Genomic DNA, 15,716 nt, shown 5'->3' with positions numbered 1-15,716 from the left:
GTTTGATTCAATAAAGACACAGTTTGTGGCAGCACTTTACTATCTCTAACAACCTAGAAGACTTTGAATTTCTTCTCTGGGACCCCCATCTTGGTTGCAGTCTAGCTTCTCAGCTGTTTACTGCAGGCTTCCTTTATGAATAAAGAACATCTGGAGGAGGTCCATCCTCTTTGAGCTCTTCTAATTTATGTCACCGACCCAGTGTCCAGGGGTCATGGTCACTTCATCTTGTTGATCCATGAGACAATTGAAGTGATCAAAGGGTTAAAACCTAAGAAAAGAAAATGACATTAAAAGGCAAAATAAAGTTAAATGAACATTAAACAATCAACATCTAAATGTGAAAAAGTACAAGGGTCACTTTAAAGCAGCAGGGATAGCCATACTATCCCTGGAAAAAAACGACTATATAAGGTAGATACAGTACATACTTGTTCTACTTACATAACATGTACTGTCCATGTTTTGATTTCAGTGAATTATATATAGTAAATAAAGATGAAACTGTTCCAGGCATTTTCCACCTTTATTGCCTCTAAATGAAGCCAATACTGATGTCATTTACTCCCTTACTCTTTTTTTCCCCCTAGAAACCGCACTGTCATATCTAGCTTGCTTTGTAAACACATGTGAGGACATCATAGATCGTATTTCAGCAGTTTCTGCAGAGGGGGAAGGTGTATTCCCCTTCTCAACCTAATGGTGGCCATACACATTACTATTTTGTTTAGTTTTTTTTTCGATTTAACGTTTTTTTTTCACTCAAATGAAAAATTAAACTCTTGTAACCAATGTACCATATACATGTTTAGTTTTGACACAATCAATAAAATATATAAATTAGATGTAATAATAATATACATTTTAATTTATAAACGTGTTTGGGGTGCTCTCTGTGCCATCACAGCTATCTATAAAGGCACACAATGCAAACAACCTTAGAAAATTTACCTTAAATTAACAAATCTGTTCCTCATTTATTTTAATCAACAATAATACATTTATTACAGTGAAGAAATACTGTATTTTTTGGACTATAAGACTCACTTTTTCTCCCCCCAAAGTGGAGAAAAAAAGTCACTGCCTCTTATAGTCCAAATGCAGGGAGTTCCTGACTTGTGAATGCCTGCCAATACGAACCTCCGACCAACCGCTGTACTGTGCCCAAGCAGAGGAGGACACAGGGGGACAAATGGAAGACACAGGGACACAAAGGAGCATAGAGGAGGAAACAAAGGGGCATAGAGGAGGACACAAAGGGGCATAGAGGAGGACACAAGGAGGACAGAGGCAGACACAGGGATGCAGAGAGGTACAAGAGGTAAGAGGTACAAAGGGGGCACAAGATGCCCCTTCACCATGGAGAAATCAGGTTAGTATATATTTTTTCCCCTGGTGTTTGTCCTCTAAACCAGGCATGAGCTTCCAAATTCCGCAGAAGCTAAAATACCAAAATTTCGTCGGAATTGGGGTTTCCGCATTGTTCCGCGGAATCCGAAAACGTCAAACCGGAATGTGGAATAATGCGGAATTCCGGCAAAATCGGAATCGGAATGAATTGACCAATCAGGACATGCTAAATGAGTTGACCAATCATGACAACAAGCTCATGGACGCGAAATTCTGCCTGGGCGCCACCCCCCAAACAGTGCGCATATAAAAAAACAGCATTTCCGTAAAAAAAGGCTGAAATTTACGAAAGTACACTTTTCAATCACGTTTCTGTAATATACAACAACTTTATTGACAATAGACAACATAGACACAATCATTCGAAAATTACGGAAGTCTGGAAAATACATGCGGAATAACACTGAATACCGCCGGAATGCGCCGGTATGCAGAATTTCGGTATGACGGTATGCGGAATTGTCCTGGAAACGGAAATGGGCTCTTCCGCCCATCCCTGCTCTAAACCTAGGTGTGTATTATTGTCAAGAGCGTCTTATAGTCCGAAAAATATGGTACATTCTATCTAATGTGTCACTTTGACAGATAAAGTTGCTTCATTCTTGAATGTAAACTTAAAATTAGGTCAAATGACTTTCATACAACTTTCCAAACGCCATTCAATTTCTGACAAAATTGTTCTGATTGTTCTGATTTTTCCAACCTTTCCAATCCAATGTAATTGAAAAAAAACAACAATTTCGATCGAATTTATAGATCGAAAAAAATAATTATCTTTATTTTTTTCACACAATCGATTGTTTTAATCGAATTGGGGTAAAATCAAACAGAAAAATTGTAACATGTGTGGCCACCATTAGTCTGTCACACTGATCTATCCTCAGCCTCAGTGAGGAGCAGGAATGTGGGAGGGGAGATAATAATCTTCCCTCTCCCCAGCCATGTACCAGATTAGAGCCAGGCTGACTGAGATAAGATTCATTACAGCAGAAACATTTATGATTATATTGAAATGCTTGCGATGCAGACTGCATGTAGACTACATAATAAATACAGAGCACTGGCTAAATGGAATTTGATTCTGTGGCTGAGTGACGATGCCTCTTTAAGGATGGTTAGTAAGCCTAATGAGGAGAACAACAAACTAGCTGAGGATGCAGTAATATGGCCCTTTAAAGTAATATGATGATGACAGGGATGCGGAGAAAAAACATTTCCACTCGGTATCTCAGGACCTGCCAGAACTGTATGGTCACTCTCCTAAAATCCTTCCTGGCTGTGGACGAACCCACACCAGTGGTAAGTACTACCTCCAGAGGAGGTGTGGTAGGTGACACAGGTTGAATATTGATTATATCATTGGATTAGATAACGGTATATGTTCTATATACTATATATTATATATTACATGGCTAGACAGCATTTGAGTTATGGAACTTCAGTTTTTAAGCGCCATTTTAGACATGTACTTGATTTGTTTATAGGCATTCATATTGACCCGAGGAAGCAGGCAGAGATCGGTAAAATGCGTTGTTTGCTGTAAACCTGCTTGAATAAATCATACCTAAGAAAAAAACTTTTTTGTCTGAGTTTGTGTCATCTGGAGAGGTAGGATACCTCTTTGGTAATTTTTGTTTGTTATTTATTTTTTATTTTTTTTAATATTTGAATATCTGCATATAGTCTGACTATCACAATTTGGGCACCTCCATCCCTCATCATCATCATTAATTCATTAACTAAATGTTAGCCACCATCAAGACATTAACGCAAGATGATTCCAAAGAGCTGAATGGTATGTCAAACAAGATGGCTGACTTTGGCAGCCATATTTGTATGCAATTACAATGGTTCAGTCTGGCTGATTCACCTCTGGTTTATATCTAGACAAGGAAAACTGTCACGAGGAGAAATAACAGCTCCAGCCAATGAACAGATACTCTGTAGAATAAGCAAACTCTCTGCGGCACACACTTTAGCGCTGTGAAGACAAATTGTCGTGATTGCTAAATTATAGTATTCTCAACTCATCACATATTATCTTGTCACTACATAAAGGAGAGCCTACTGAGCAGAATACACTGTTTTCTGAAATAGCAGTCATTTGTTATGTCTGATCTTGTACAATAAAGCCAGCCTGTAGTTAAACTGTCTCTAAGCTTTCATTGCCAGGAAAATTGAAATTAAACAGTGTATTTTCACCAACCCGAATAGGCTACTGACATCTTATTGAAAAGAGAAAAAAATAATTTTCGGTACAGCAGATTGAACCACCATAGTTTGTAAACATTACTTCTGTATAAGGATCCCTGGCAAATATATCTATTGTTTGCACTATTAAAAGTAAAAGTTTTAAAGAATTACATGGTGCCCCGCGCCCCAAAGCCTTGAAGGCTCGTATAGCAAGAATACGGAGCTCGGACACCGTGGGGTTTTGCAGCCTGAAATTCACTCTTCTTTCTTTTGATGTATGATAAAGTTACACTACATTTAACAACAACAATAGCATTTCTATAGCGCTCTTTTTCCCATAGGACTCAAAGCGCTTAAAGAGATTCTGAAGTCTCCCTAAAATGAGGTCATTAACATTATTGTCTCTCTTAAAATGCTGCAGAACCGCGGCTGAAAATCCCCTCGATCACCCCAAACTCACGAGGGTACACGGTCGGCAAAATCCACGACTTTCTTGGTCGTGGACTTTGCTGCCACCTCTATGCGTCTCAATCAGCGCGTATCTCTGCCTCTCCCCTGCCCCTCTCAGTGAAGAAAGACTGAGAGGGGCGGGGGAGAGGCAGCGATCCACGCTGATTGACGCGCATAGAGGCAGAGCTGCGCTGTCTCTATGCGGAAGTTGCCTGCCATGTACCCCCGTGAGTTTGCGGTGATCGAGGGGGTTTTCAGCTGCGGTTCTGCATCGTTTTAGGTGGGACACTAATGGTAGTGAGATTTTTAAACTAAAAACCTCATTTTAGGGAGACTTCAGAGTCTCTTTAAAGGGAAGGTTCAAGCAAAATAAAAAAATGAGTTTCACTTACCTGGGGCTTCTACCAGCCCCCTGCAGCCATCCTGCGCCCTCGTAGTCACTCACTGCTGCTCCAGTCCCCCGCTGGCAGCTTGCCGACCTCAGAGGTCGGCTGGCCGCATTGCGTACATTTTTACGCATTCCCGCTAGTGCAGGAACATTAACACATACATTTTTACGCGTTACTGGTTCAATGCGTAAATTTGTACGCATTGAACAAGTAATGCGTAAAAATGTATGTGTTAATGTTCCTGTACTAGCGGGAATGCGTAAAAATGTACGCAATGCGGCCCGCCGACCTCCGAGGTCGGCAAGCTGCCAGCGGGGGACTGGTGCAGCAGTGAGTGACTACGAGGGCGCAGGATGGCTGCAGGGGGCTGGTAGAAGCCCCAGGTAAGTGAAACTCATTTTTTTATTTTGCTTGGACATTCCCTTTAAGCTCTCTCAAATTCAGTAATTGGTAGTAGGATAAAGTGTTTACACAACACAAATTATATTTCTGCAAATGCCAAACTGAACAGGTGAGCTTTCAGTCTGGATTTAAACACACCCAGAGATGGAGCTGTCTTGATCGATCTGATGAGGTAAGGAGCTCCATAATGTAGGATCAGCATGACTGTAGGCTCTGCGAACAAAAAATTTCAGGTGGACTTTGGGTATGACTAGATTATTAGAACCTGTGGATCTGAGATTGCGGGGATTTCTACGCAGCTGCAAAATTTCTCTCATGTATCCAGGCCCAGATTATGTAGTGATTTAAATGTCAGCAGGCTGATCTTGAATAATATCCTCCATTTTATAGGTAGCCAGTGAAAGGAGTGCAGGACTAGTCAATGATAAAAATGACAGTGAAATCACCCACACTAAACTTCCTGTGTACTACATCTAGTGCCAAATAGTAAAATTATCCTCTACATGCACTTTATTAAATAAAAACACATTAATACACTATTAAAATTTGAACCCCTTACTTCTGCCACTCTCCCATATTTACCACTCCCCCCAGAAAAAAAAATGTATAGATAGATATAATTTAAAGAAAAATAGATACCTTAGGAACTCAACTTTTTAATATGTATGTCACTGTTATTTTTGCAAATAAGGGCTTGTAATTAGTGATGGATGAGAAACTGAAAAAATACACCTTTATTTCCAAATAAAATATAGTCACCATACATTGTACTATTGTACTAGGGACATATTTTAAATGTTGTAATAACTGGGACAAATGGACAACTAAAATGTGTGAGTTTTATCTACAGTAGCACATTTTATTTTAAAACTATTATGGCCGAAAATGGAGAAATAATGAATTTTTTCCTTTGTTTTTCTTATTATTCTCATTAAATTGTATTTAGAATAAAATAATTCTTAGCAAAACGTACCAACCAAAGAAAGAGTAATTGGTGGCAAAAAAAAGCTATAGATCATTTAGGGCTAATTTCCATGGACAGTTGAACAGTTGCACAGCAAGCAATTACCAGGCAGCAGTGATCAGTTACTAGGCAGCAGCAAGCAGTTGTCAGGCAGCAGCAAGTAGTTGTGAGAGTTTGAGAGGCTTTTCACTGCCTATCAACTGTTTGTGGAAAAGGGGCCTTAGTTGTGATAAGTAGTGATAAAGTTATTGGTGAATAAATGGAAGGAGTGCTGAAAGGTGAAAATTGCTTTGGTCCATAAGGGGAGAAAACCCCTCAGGGTGAAGTTGTTCAGCTCGAACAACAAGAATAATTTGAAAATAATGTTTCACCTACTTCTTAGTACTTTTTCATTTTAATGTGTTGAAAAGTTACTTTAAACAGATGATGAAAATGTATCCCCTAGGAGAATACTCAGGATTCAGGAGAAAAAATGAATTGAATAAGGGCTGGAGGCCCATATATTCAAATCACTTCTTCTGTTTCGTTTTCTCCCAGGTGATATTTTCACAACTTCTCAATAGAATTCCTTTTACGCCACCAGCAAGCAAGAAAACACTCAAAACAATTTTGATACTGGTAGTACTCTTTCACCATTCTTTTTGGTACTTTGTTTTAATTGCACACCCAGACCTTGTTTTCCCCTTATGGACCAGAGCGGTTTTGATGTTTTAGCTATGTCCCTATTTAATCAGCCATAACTTTATCCTCACTCATGACACCTAAATGATCTAGATATCGTTTTTTTAAGGACAAATTAGACTTTCATTGGAGCGTATTTTGTCCCATGGAAAATTTTGTTTTCTATGCATTTTAATGGGAAAAAAATGCATTATTTCTCAGTTTTACCAATTTTAGTTTAAAAATACAAAGTGCTACATTATATAAAAAACATGCTACCAGGATTAGCCCCCTCCCCCCAGGGTAGATAGCCAGATGTGTCCCCAGTATCAACCCCCCCCCCAGTATAGCCAGATGTGTCCCCCAATATCAGCCCCCCTAGTATAGTCAGATGTGTCCCCTGGTATTAGGCTCTCCCAGTATGGATTGCCAGATGTGCCCCTGGAATTAGCCCACCTAGTATATAGCTAGATGTGCCCCTGGTATTAGGTCAGCCCCCGCCCATGTATAGATAGCCAAACGTGACCCTGCTATTAGCCCCCCTCCCCCAAAAGCATAGCAAGCCAGATGTGCCCCTGGTGTTAGCTCATCTCACAATTTATAGTGGAGAGAGCTAATTTTTCTGGTCCCCCTGGAGTATGGATAGCCATATGTGCCCCATAATTAGGAATCCCCCCCAGAATTGTCTTTAGAGGCCCCTCCCCCCTCCCATATTAGGCAGCCTTTCCCTCCGTGCAGAGATCTTTAAGAAAAAAGCATGTGCAGCACGCCTCACCTTTCCTTTATCCAGCGATGATCCTGCAGCGGCAGCCTCTGTGTTCAGCTTCACAGCCACCTCCGTACTGCCCTGTACACGAGTCCCGGCTTGATGACGTCACTCGCTAATTGGTTAAAGGGACTTATTTCCCCTTACACCAATTAGTAATGCAGCTTAAAGTGCCGGGGGCGCGCACGGGAGCACGCCCGATCGTGCATAGGAAAGCCACCAGTACAAAACATATATCTACATGGTCATGGCTTGGATGAGCCCACAGATGACGTAGATATACCGTACAGATGGAATAAGTGGTTAAAGAGAAGATGAAAATGTATCTACTAGGAGAAAACTCAGTAGAAAAAGTGAATTGCATATGGGCCCACGTGGTTTTCCTATTCACACACAACACACAACCATTCCTCAGTAACGCACCTTGTCAGCACTACAGATGTCACCACCTGTGATAAATTTCAGAATGTAAATCATAAGGAGGAAAGATTTTACAATGGGAAAACACTGACTAAATAATCTATAAATTAATATTGTAAAAAAAATAAGCAATTTTATTCCTGATGTTATTTTCAATACAGTTCCTCTTGAATAACTTTCCAGACCGATGGTTTATGGAACTGCTGTGAGCAACACCTTGTTGGGAATGGCAGCACGGTGGCGTAGTGGTTAGTACCCTCACCTTTCAGCACTGGGTCCTCAGTTTGAATGCCAGCCAGGGCACTATCTGCATGGAGTTTGTATGTACTCCCTGTCTCAGTGTGGGTTTTCTCCTGGCACTCTGGTTTCCTCCCACATCCCAAAAACATACTGATAAATGAATTGGCTTCCCCCTAAATTGTCTCTTCACTACGATGCATACACTACACCGTACATAGACATATGACTATGGTCGGGATTAGATTGTGAGCTCCCCTGAGGGACAGTTAAGTGGCATGACTATATGTACTCTGTACAGCACTGCAGAAGTACAAGCTGCATTCTAAACAGTAAATAAGTAGATTTGTTGCAGATGACATCTCAATTTATCCGTTATGTTTCGAGATGAAACGTGATCCACAGTTACTTGCATTTGTCTTTCAAAAAAGGATCAAATCACATCAGCATAATCCTCTTTAGACAGGAAAAATCTACACTCGGCACACAATTAAATTCTCGCTTCTATTTATTGTTCTACCTCTTGTCTAAATTAATCAAAGCCGTTTTAAGATGTCACCAGCAGCCATGTCTGATTCATTTAATGCTGTAGGGCTCCTCTCTCATCGGGAAGGTTGCATTGTGTGTTCAAAGGAGACTTGTGAACAGGTGATGGAGCCCTGGCCTTAGTGGCCTGCAGCTTCTTACACATGCCTTAACTATGTGAACTGAATCAATAAAGTGAGAGGACCAGCAGCAAAAGGAAGAGGAGGAAATGAATTCCCTGGATTGCGTCAGAGCTTAACCTATTGTCAGCTGGGTGTGTGGCCTCGGTGCGCTCAGAGGTATTTATAGATAGGCTGTGAAATAAGTTATTTCATTAGTACATTTATCTAGATGTCTTGTGATATTACATAGGCTACAGTTGTATGACAAAGGCCAGTTTCATTGCCCTCAGCCTGACATGTAATATGTGACTACCTTAGCAACAGCTCTTCTGCTTTCCCAAACTAGAATTTTAAAGTGAACACAAGGTGAATACAAACTGATGAGATAAACAATTGTATTTATTCTCCTACTTCTAAAAAATGAGTTTTTTTAATATCCCATTTTATATTTAAACATTTAAAAGTAGATTGAATGTTTTGTAGTCTCTGCTCAGTGGCAGCCTATAATGTGTCCCTATATGAAAATGTATAAACTATTGACCTTTTTTTTTAATCTCCTCCTGCTCTCAGAAGTTGTATTCTGCCAGGAAAACTTTTATGGCTATAATTTCCTTATCAGTGATGTTTACTATATTCCCAACAAGGCACCGCCAAGACAGAAGTTGTCACTTATATGTCTCTTTCAGGCTAAAAAAATAACAAGTAAAACAGTCTGGTTATTAATATGTTTTGCACTGTGCGACTTAGTGGTGTTTTAAAGCGGTCTTGTCAGCCATAAAATCAAATTCCGTTTACTCTCTGCTCTGCATTTATTATGTAGTCCACATGCAATCTGCATTACAAGCATTCCAATATAATCATAAATGTGTCTGATGTAATGACTCTTATCTCAGCCAACCTGGCTCTATTCTTGTACATTGGCGGGGAGAGGGAAGCTTGTTATCTGCCCACCCACATTTCTACGCCTCACAGATTGGATGAGGGCAGTTCAATTGGACATGAGTCTGAGAAGGGAAATACATCTCACCGCCCTGCAGAAGTTGTTGAAATACGATCTATACTGTACTCCCATGTGTTTTCTAAAGCAAGCTAGATATGACAGTACAGTTCCTCAGAGCTCAGTGGGGAGGAGGGCTGGCAATGTATACACCATATCAGGCAGGAAAAAAAAAAGAATAAGGGAGGAAATTACATCAGGATTGGCTTTAGTCACATGCAGTAAAGATGGAAATGCCTGGAACAGTTTTCTTTTTATTTAATATATACAATTCACTGAAATCAAAATGTGGACAGTACAATACATAGGTTATGAGAGTAGAACAAGTAGTTATATTTTCCTGGGATAGTATGGCTGTCCCTGCTACTTTAAATAAAGGTACCCCACAAGTTGATTTATTCTTGTTTGTGAGCAGATAGTCCAGCTGGTAGTAATACGCAGTTACTGTCTGTGAGTCATGCAGTTATCATAAAAGGCGAGTGTGCAGCCATTTCTGGAGAGTGTGTTGGCCTCTTTGCACGAGGTGAAGGTGGGTGACCTGATAATAATCACTTGTGGTTACACTGGAGAGAGGACACTGCCCATCGTTGTTACAACAGTCTGCACTATAATGTTGTTGGATTTAAAGAAGACAGGAAGAAAGCAATCATATCTGGTCTAAGGAAAACATTCTAAAGATTAATGATTTCCTTTTAGGGTGATAACAGTATCGTTAGAGATGGCTCGAACCTCCGATTTTAGGTTCGCGAACCTCGAACGCGAACCTCCGCAAAAAGTTTGGTTCACGCAAACTTTTCGAACCGCAATAGACTTCAATGGGGTGGCGAACGTTGAAAACTAGAAACATTTATGCTGGCCACAAAAGTGATGGAAAATGTTTCAAGGGGTCTAATATCTGAGATTTTGCATGGATGAGTGGGAAAGATGCCAAAAGTCCCGGGGAAAAATCTGAATTTGACGCACAGCAGCATTTTAAGGGCAGAAATCACATTGCATGCTAAATTGGAGGCCTAAAGTGCTTTAAAACATCTTGCATGTGTATACATTAATCAGGTACTGTAATTAGTGTACTGCTTCACACTGACAGACCAAACTCACTGCGTAATGCACCGCACACAGATGTTTGTGTAGTAAATGCCATGCTGGACTAGTGTGCACCATGACGAGAGTGCAGGTGATGGCGGCTTTCCAGCCCATATGGTCGCCGGGCTGAGGTAGCTCAATGACAGAGCAGTGACTGTCCAGCTGATCGAATTTGGTCTGTCCACAATGAAGCAACAACCTTATTATCTTGGGTGTGCCCCCCCCCCCCCTAGACACTCATATAGCCTGCGGTCATTGCTTCATTGTGATACGCAAGCCCCTTTGCCGCAGCAAGTTAATGATCACAAAGGGGAATTGACACCTGTACATGCCTTTTGTTTTGTTGTTGCAGCTGCAGTGCAGCCAGAAAAATTAGGCAGGCATGTACTCGCACCAGAAAAATTATTATAGTGGCTGCTGCTAGCAGCGGCCTTAAAAATTCAGGAATCCGACTGGAGTCCTGAACCCTGTTGGTGGTGGCGGAGAAGGCAGTCAAGCGGCCTGCAGGCAGAGATGCTGTGTGGGGAGCAACTTAGTCTTGGGGCAGGCAGTTACACGGCATGCAGGCAGAGATGCTGTGTGTGAGGACTTACTTAGTCTTTGGCAGGCCTGACCATGTGGTCAGATGGACCCTTGACTCAAAGCTGTGTGCCAGAGATGACACCACTTGCCTTTCAACATCACGGTACAGTTTGGGTATCACCTTTTTGAGAAATAATTGCGGCCTGGTATCTTCCACTGCAGTGTGTGGCTTTGCTATTGTGTGCTGCTTTTCCTCAGGTGGTCATCCCATTGCAGTTTGTGCTTTGTCATCATGTCCTTCATAAGGAAGTTGTCCCTACGTGGGTCTTGGTCTTCCCACGACTCAATTTTTGGTGACAGAGAGCCGGGTAACCTGCCTCTGCCTGTTTTGCCTATATTGGGGGGATGAAGTGAAAGGTATACACTGACTTGACTAATACAATGTGCAGTCACACAGGTGCAGTGAACAGGTATGCAGTGACTGGTATCAATACAATGTGCAGCTGTCTTACACACACAGGTACCGTGAACAGGTGCAGTGACTGGTGGTATATAACACTGCCTGCACTCACGTAGGTAGGTGCACTGAACAGGTAGGTATGCAGTGATTGGTATTACAAATGTGCAGCTGTCACACACACAGGTAGTCACTGAATGTGCTGGGCTTGGCAGTGGCACAGTAGGAATTACCAAGGGGCCAAGATCCAGCAGCTGCGACTGACTAACAGGGCTGTATATGCAACACAAGTGTCTGTGGGACACACACATAAAAAAAAAATAGTTCACAAGAACAACATTAGCTCTCAAAAGAGCTGTTGAGGATGAGGAGTGCTTTTTAGCAATAAGTATCAGCAAGAAGGAGCAACCTAACAAGCCTAACACAAGAGCCTAACTAAGCTTTCCCTATGTCAGCAGGTTCTCTCCCTTCTCTAACTACTGCAGCCACACGAGTGAGTGAAAAGGCTGACACTGCCTGTGCTTTATAAGAGGGGGAGGGGGCTCCAGGAGGGAGTGTAGCCTGATTGGCTACCCTGTGTCTGCTGACTGTGATGTAGAGGGTCAAAGTTGACCCTCATGATGTAGTATAGGGGGCGGGTCAAACTCGCATATAGTTCGAGGTTCACCGCGAACACGAACCACCGATGTTTGCGCGAATAAGTTCGCGGTCGTACCGTTTGGGCCATCTCTAAGTATCGTACAGACAGACATTTGGGCAGCACACTCTGAACCTTCTTTTGTAAGTTACATTGATTATTGTTACCACAGTAGGGATAGAAACACCCCACCATTCAGAATATTCACAGTTTGATGCTTTGCAGCCTGAGATGAACACACACACACACACACACACACGCACGCGCGCGCACGCGCGCACACGCACGCACGCACGCACACACACACACACACACACACACTTTCCCAGAACCATATACTCAATCCAACTTGTAACAACCAAGTCAAAGACTTTTATTATTTTTCTTATAATAGCGACAGTTCTGTAAAAAGAAATGGATGATGGATAAAGGATAACACGCCCATCTAAAAAAAATACTTGAAAACTAAGGTGTAGGTACCTTCTCCATTGCACATCTAGCTAACTGGCTTTCATGTGTTAAACTATGCCAGAGGCACCAAGATAACAGTATGTAAAATGAGATACTAAAAGGGGGGAAGAAAAGAAACCCTGTATACAGCACCACTCAGAGAGCCATTATATGGTATCACAAATTATCAAATGTCTTTATTCTCTCAAAATTGACAATATATTGCACTTCACATAATATTCAAACATTTAAAAACACTTAAAAGTTGGGGCACAAACCCAACAAGCACTCTCTGCCATGATCCCCCTATGCATAGTACAGTGTACAAATTGTATATACATATAATATCATACCAAATAGTAAATAGCCTCCTGTATCCTAAATCTTGATATTGTATAAAGTCCTCAGAGGGCTCAAATGAGCCCTAATCGGATAGAACCCGGGTTCAGTACTGATAGATTAAGAGACAGCAATTAACTGTCATATGTGATAAGGAAAAAAACACAATCTGAAATCAAAAGGTTATTAGTGAACAACGTGTTCAATACTTGGTAAATAACATTAGAGCAATAGTGCATGGAAAACCAGTATAGGAAAAAGCAGGACCAGTGAATGAGCAAGTGACAACCTGTAGTGAAAGAAAGAGGAGACAATACTTAGCCCGGTATGATCAAGGTGGAGGCAGGCACAGCGGGGCAGAGAGAGGCAGAAGGTCCCCGCAAACGGACCGACTAGTTTCGCGGGTATAACTCCGCTTTTTCAAGCTGCGGGTGAAGACCGTGCTGTTCCGCCGCCATAGCGGCGTTTAAATAAGAGTGGAGGAGCGTCATGGGGCTACCCGCCCACCCGGACGTGACGTCACCCGGGGCGGAACTACTTGGAGCAGAGATCAGGAAGCGCAAACCACGCTGGAACGCGGAAGTGCAAGGTACGTATATCGCAGCGCTATAAACGTTACTTCTGGCATATAATAATAATTAAATTCTCTCCAACAAGCGCACAAGGGTAGTTGTAACTATATGGACAAATAACTAGAGTGTACTAAGCAATGATTATATTAATATCAAATTTGGGATCCATAGCCAAGAGAATATATAAGGTAAGTCTGCTATACTTAAAGGGGCACCCCGGAGAATGCATCCAACAATAAAAAAGCGCCCAAAAGAGAAGAAAGAAGCCTGGAGAAAGCCCCTCATAGCCCAATCACCACAGGAAGAAAAGAATATATATATATATATATGCATACATTAGATACAAGAATCATCCCCTATATCCTCAATAAAATGCGCACAAATTCTCCTAATTGTAGTCAATGAATCTCAAGATGGGAAATCTTCCATATTCATGTTGAGCATAATATTCATGATGGGAAATCTTCCATAAATTTCAAGGCATACAACTCTCAAGATGGGCAATCTTCCATAAATCACCTGGATATCACAAAAAGCCAATGTCGGATGTCTTGAAGTTCCATCGGGAAGTTCCCCAAACCAAGACAAGAGTGCACAAAACGAGGGTCCATGACACATAACGTCACATCCCTGCTCAAAGTAGCCCCATAATTCTACATGTGAGGAGAAAAGCAGAGGGATCATTAATGTACATTCTATATAAGGCAAAACCAAGCACTCCGACAGAAATTACTGACTGTCCCATCATGAAACCATCATGAATGAATCCAAACATATGGATGAAGGTATCTCTACAAATATAAGTCTCTACATGCAGATTTAATCTCACCCAAGAAAGCCTGACCAGTCTATTTCCTCATTTAGACCTGTAGGTGACATACTGTTCAATTGGCAAATCCACCTAGCCTCCTTTCTCAAGAGCTGTTTCACTATATCGCCCCCTCTAATGTTCAATCTGACCTGTTCCACACCACATACCTTTAGGCCACTATATGAGCCATGATGTTGATAAAGGAAGTGAGATGCTACCGAGGTCAGTTTTTTACCCTCCTCCAAATGTTTGGGGGCCAATCTTATATTCGATAAATGCTGCTGTATACGAGTTTTCAACATGTTTTTTGTTTGGCCAACATAAAGCTTCTGACAGGGGCAGGATATCACATAAATCACCCCTACACTTTTGCAATTTATAAACCTATTGATCTTGAAATTCTTAGTTCCCCCACACATACCAATGTCTGTGCAGGGTCGCATATACCTGCATATATTGCAGTCACCACAAGGGTGACTGCCTCGAAGAGAGCCAGTACATTTTCTTTCCACATTCATATAGTGGCTTGAACAAAGTTTATCTTTAAGAGAGGGGCACTTCTTTGCAGAGATGGAAGCATGTGGACTAATATATTTTGCCACGGTCGTATCTGACTGTAAAATGGGCCAAGTATGGTTTAGAACTCTGTAAATGTCTCTCCACTGGTTATTATAAATCGTACTGAGTCTCACCATCCCATCAGTATTTCTTTGAACACTGTGGAGTAATTCACTTCGTACACTGGTTTTGGCTCGTTGGTAAGCTTTAGAAATTACTTTCTTAGGGTATCCCCTCTCTTTAAACCGGTTTGAGAGATTTCGTGCCTGTGAACAAAAATCAATATCATTAGAACAAATTCGGCGGGCCCTCAAGAACTGTCCTGTCGGAATGTTATCACGTAATGATTTAGTATGCGCACTTTTGTAATGCAACAGGGAATTCACTGCAGTCTGCTTACGAAATAAGTCTGTCTGCAAACAGCCCTCTGTGTCAATTTTGATCTTAATATCCAGAAACTCCATTTCTGTAAGAGAGATATGTCTAATTAGTATAATGTTCATATCATTATTATTAAGTGCGTTTGTAAACTCATCACATAGTTCACGAGGCCCATCCCATAACATGAAAATATCGTCTATAAATCTATGCCAACCTAGTATAAAGGGGTGAAACTTCTCAAGGGACTGTCCAAAGACCACTTCTCTTTCCCAAAGTCCAAGGAATAAATTCGCCACTGATGGCGCGCATTTCGCGCCCATCGCAATGCCACATGTCTGTTTATAGTAGTGGTTATCAAAAACAAAATAATT

This window comes from Hyperolius riggenbachi, chromosome 11 (assembly GCF_040937935.1).
Source record: "Hyperolius riggenbachi isolate aHypRig1 chromosome 11, aHypRig1.pri, whole genome shotgun sequence".
NCBI classification, from domain to species: Eukaryota; Metazoa; Chordata; class Amphibia; order Anura; family Hyperoliidae; genus Hyperolius; species Hyperolius riggenbachi.
Note: the sequence above shows the minus strand (reverse complement) of the source record.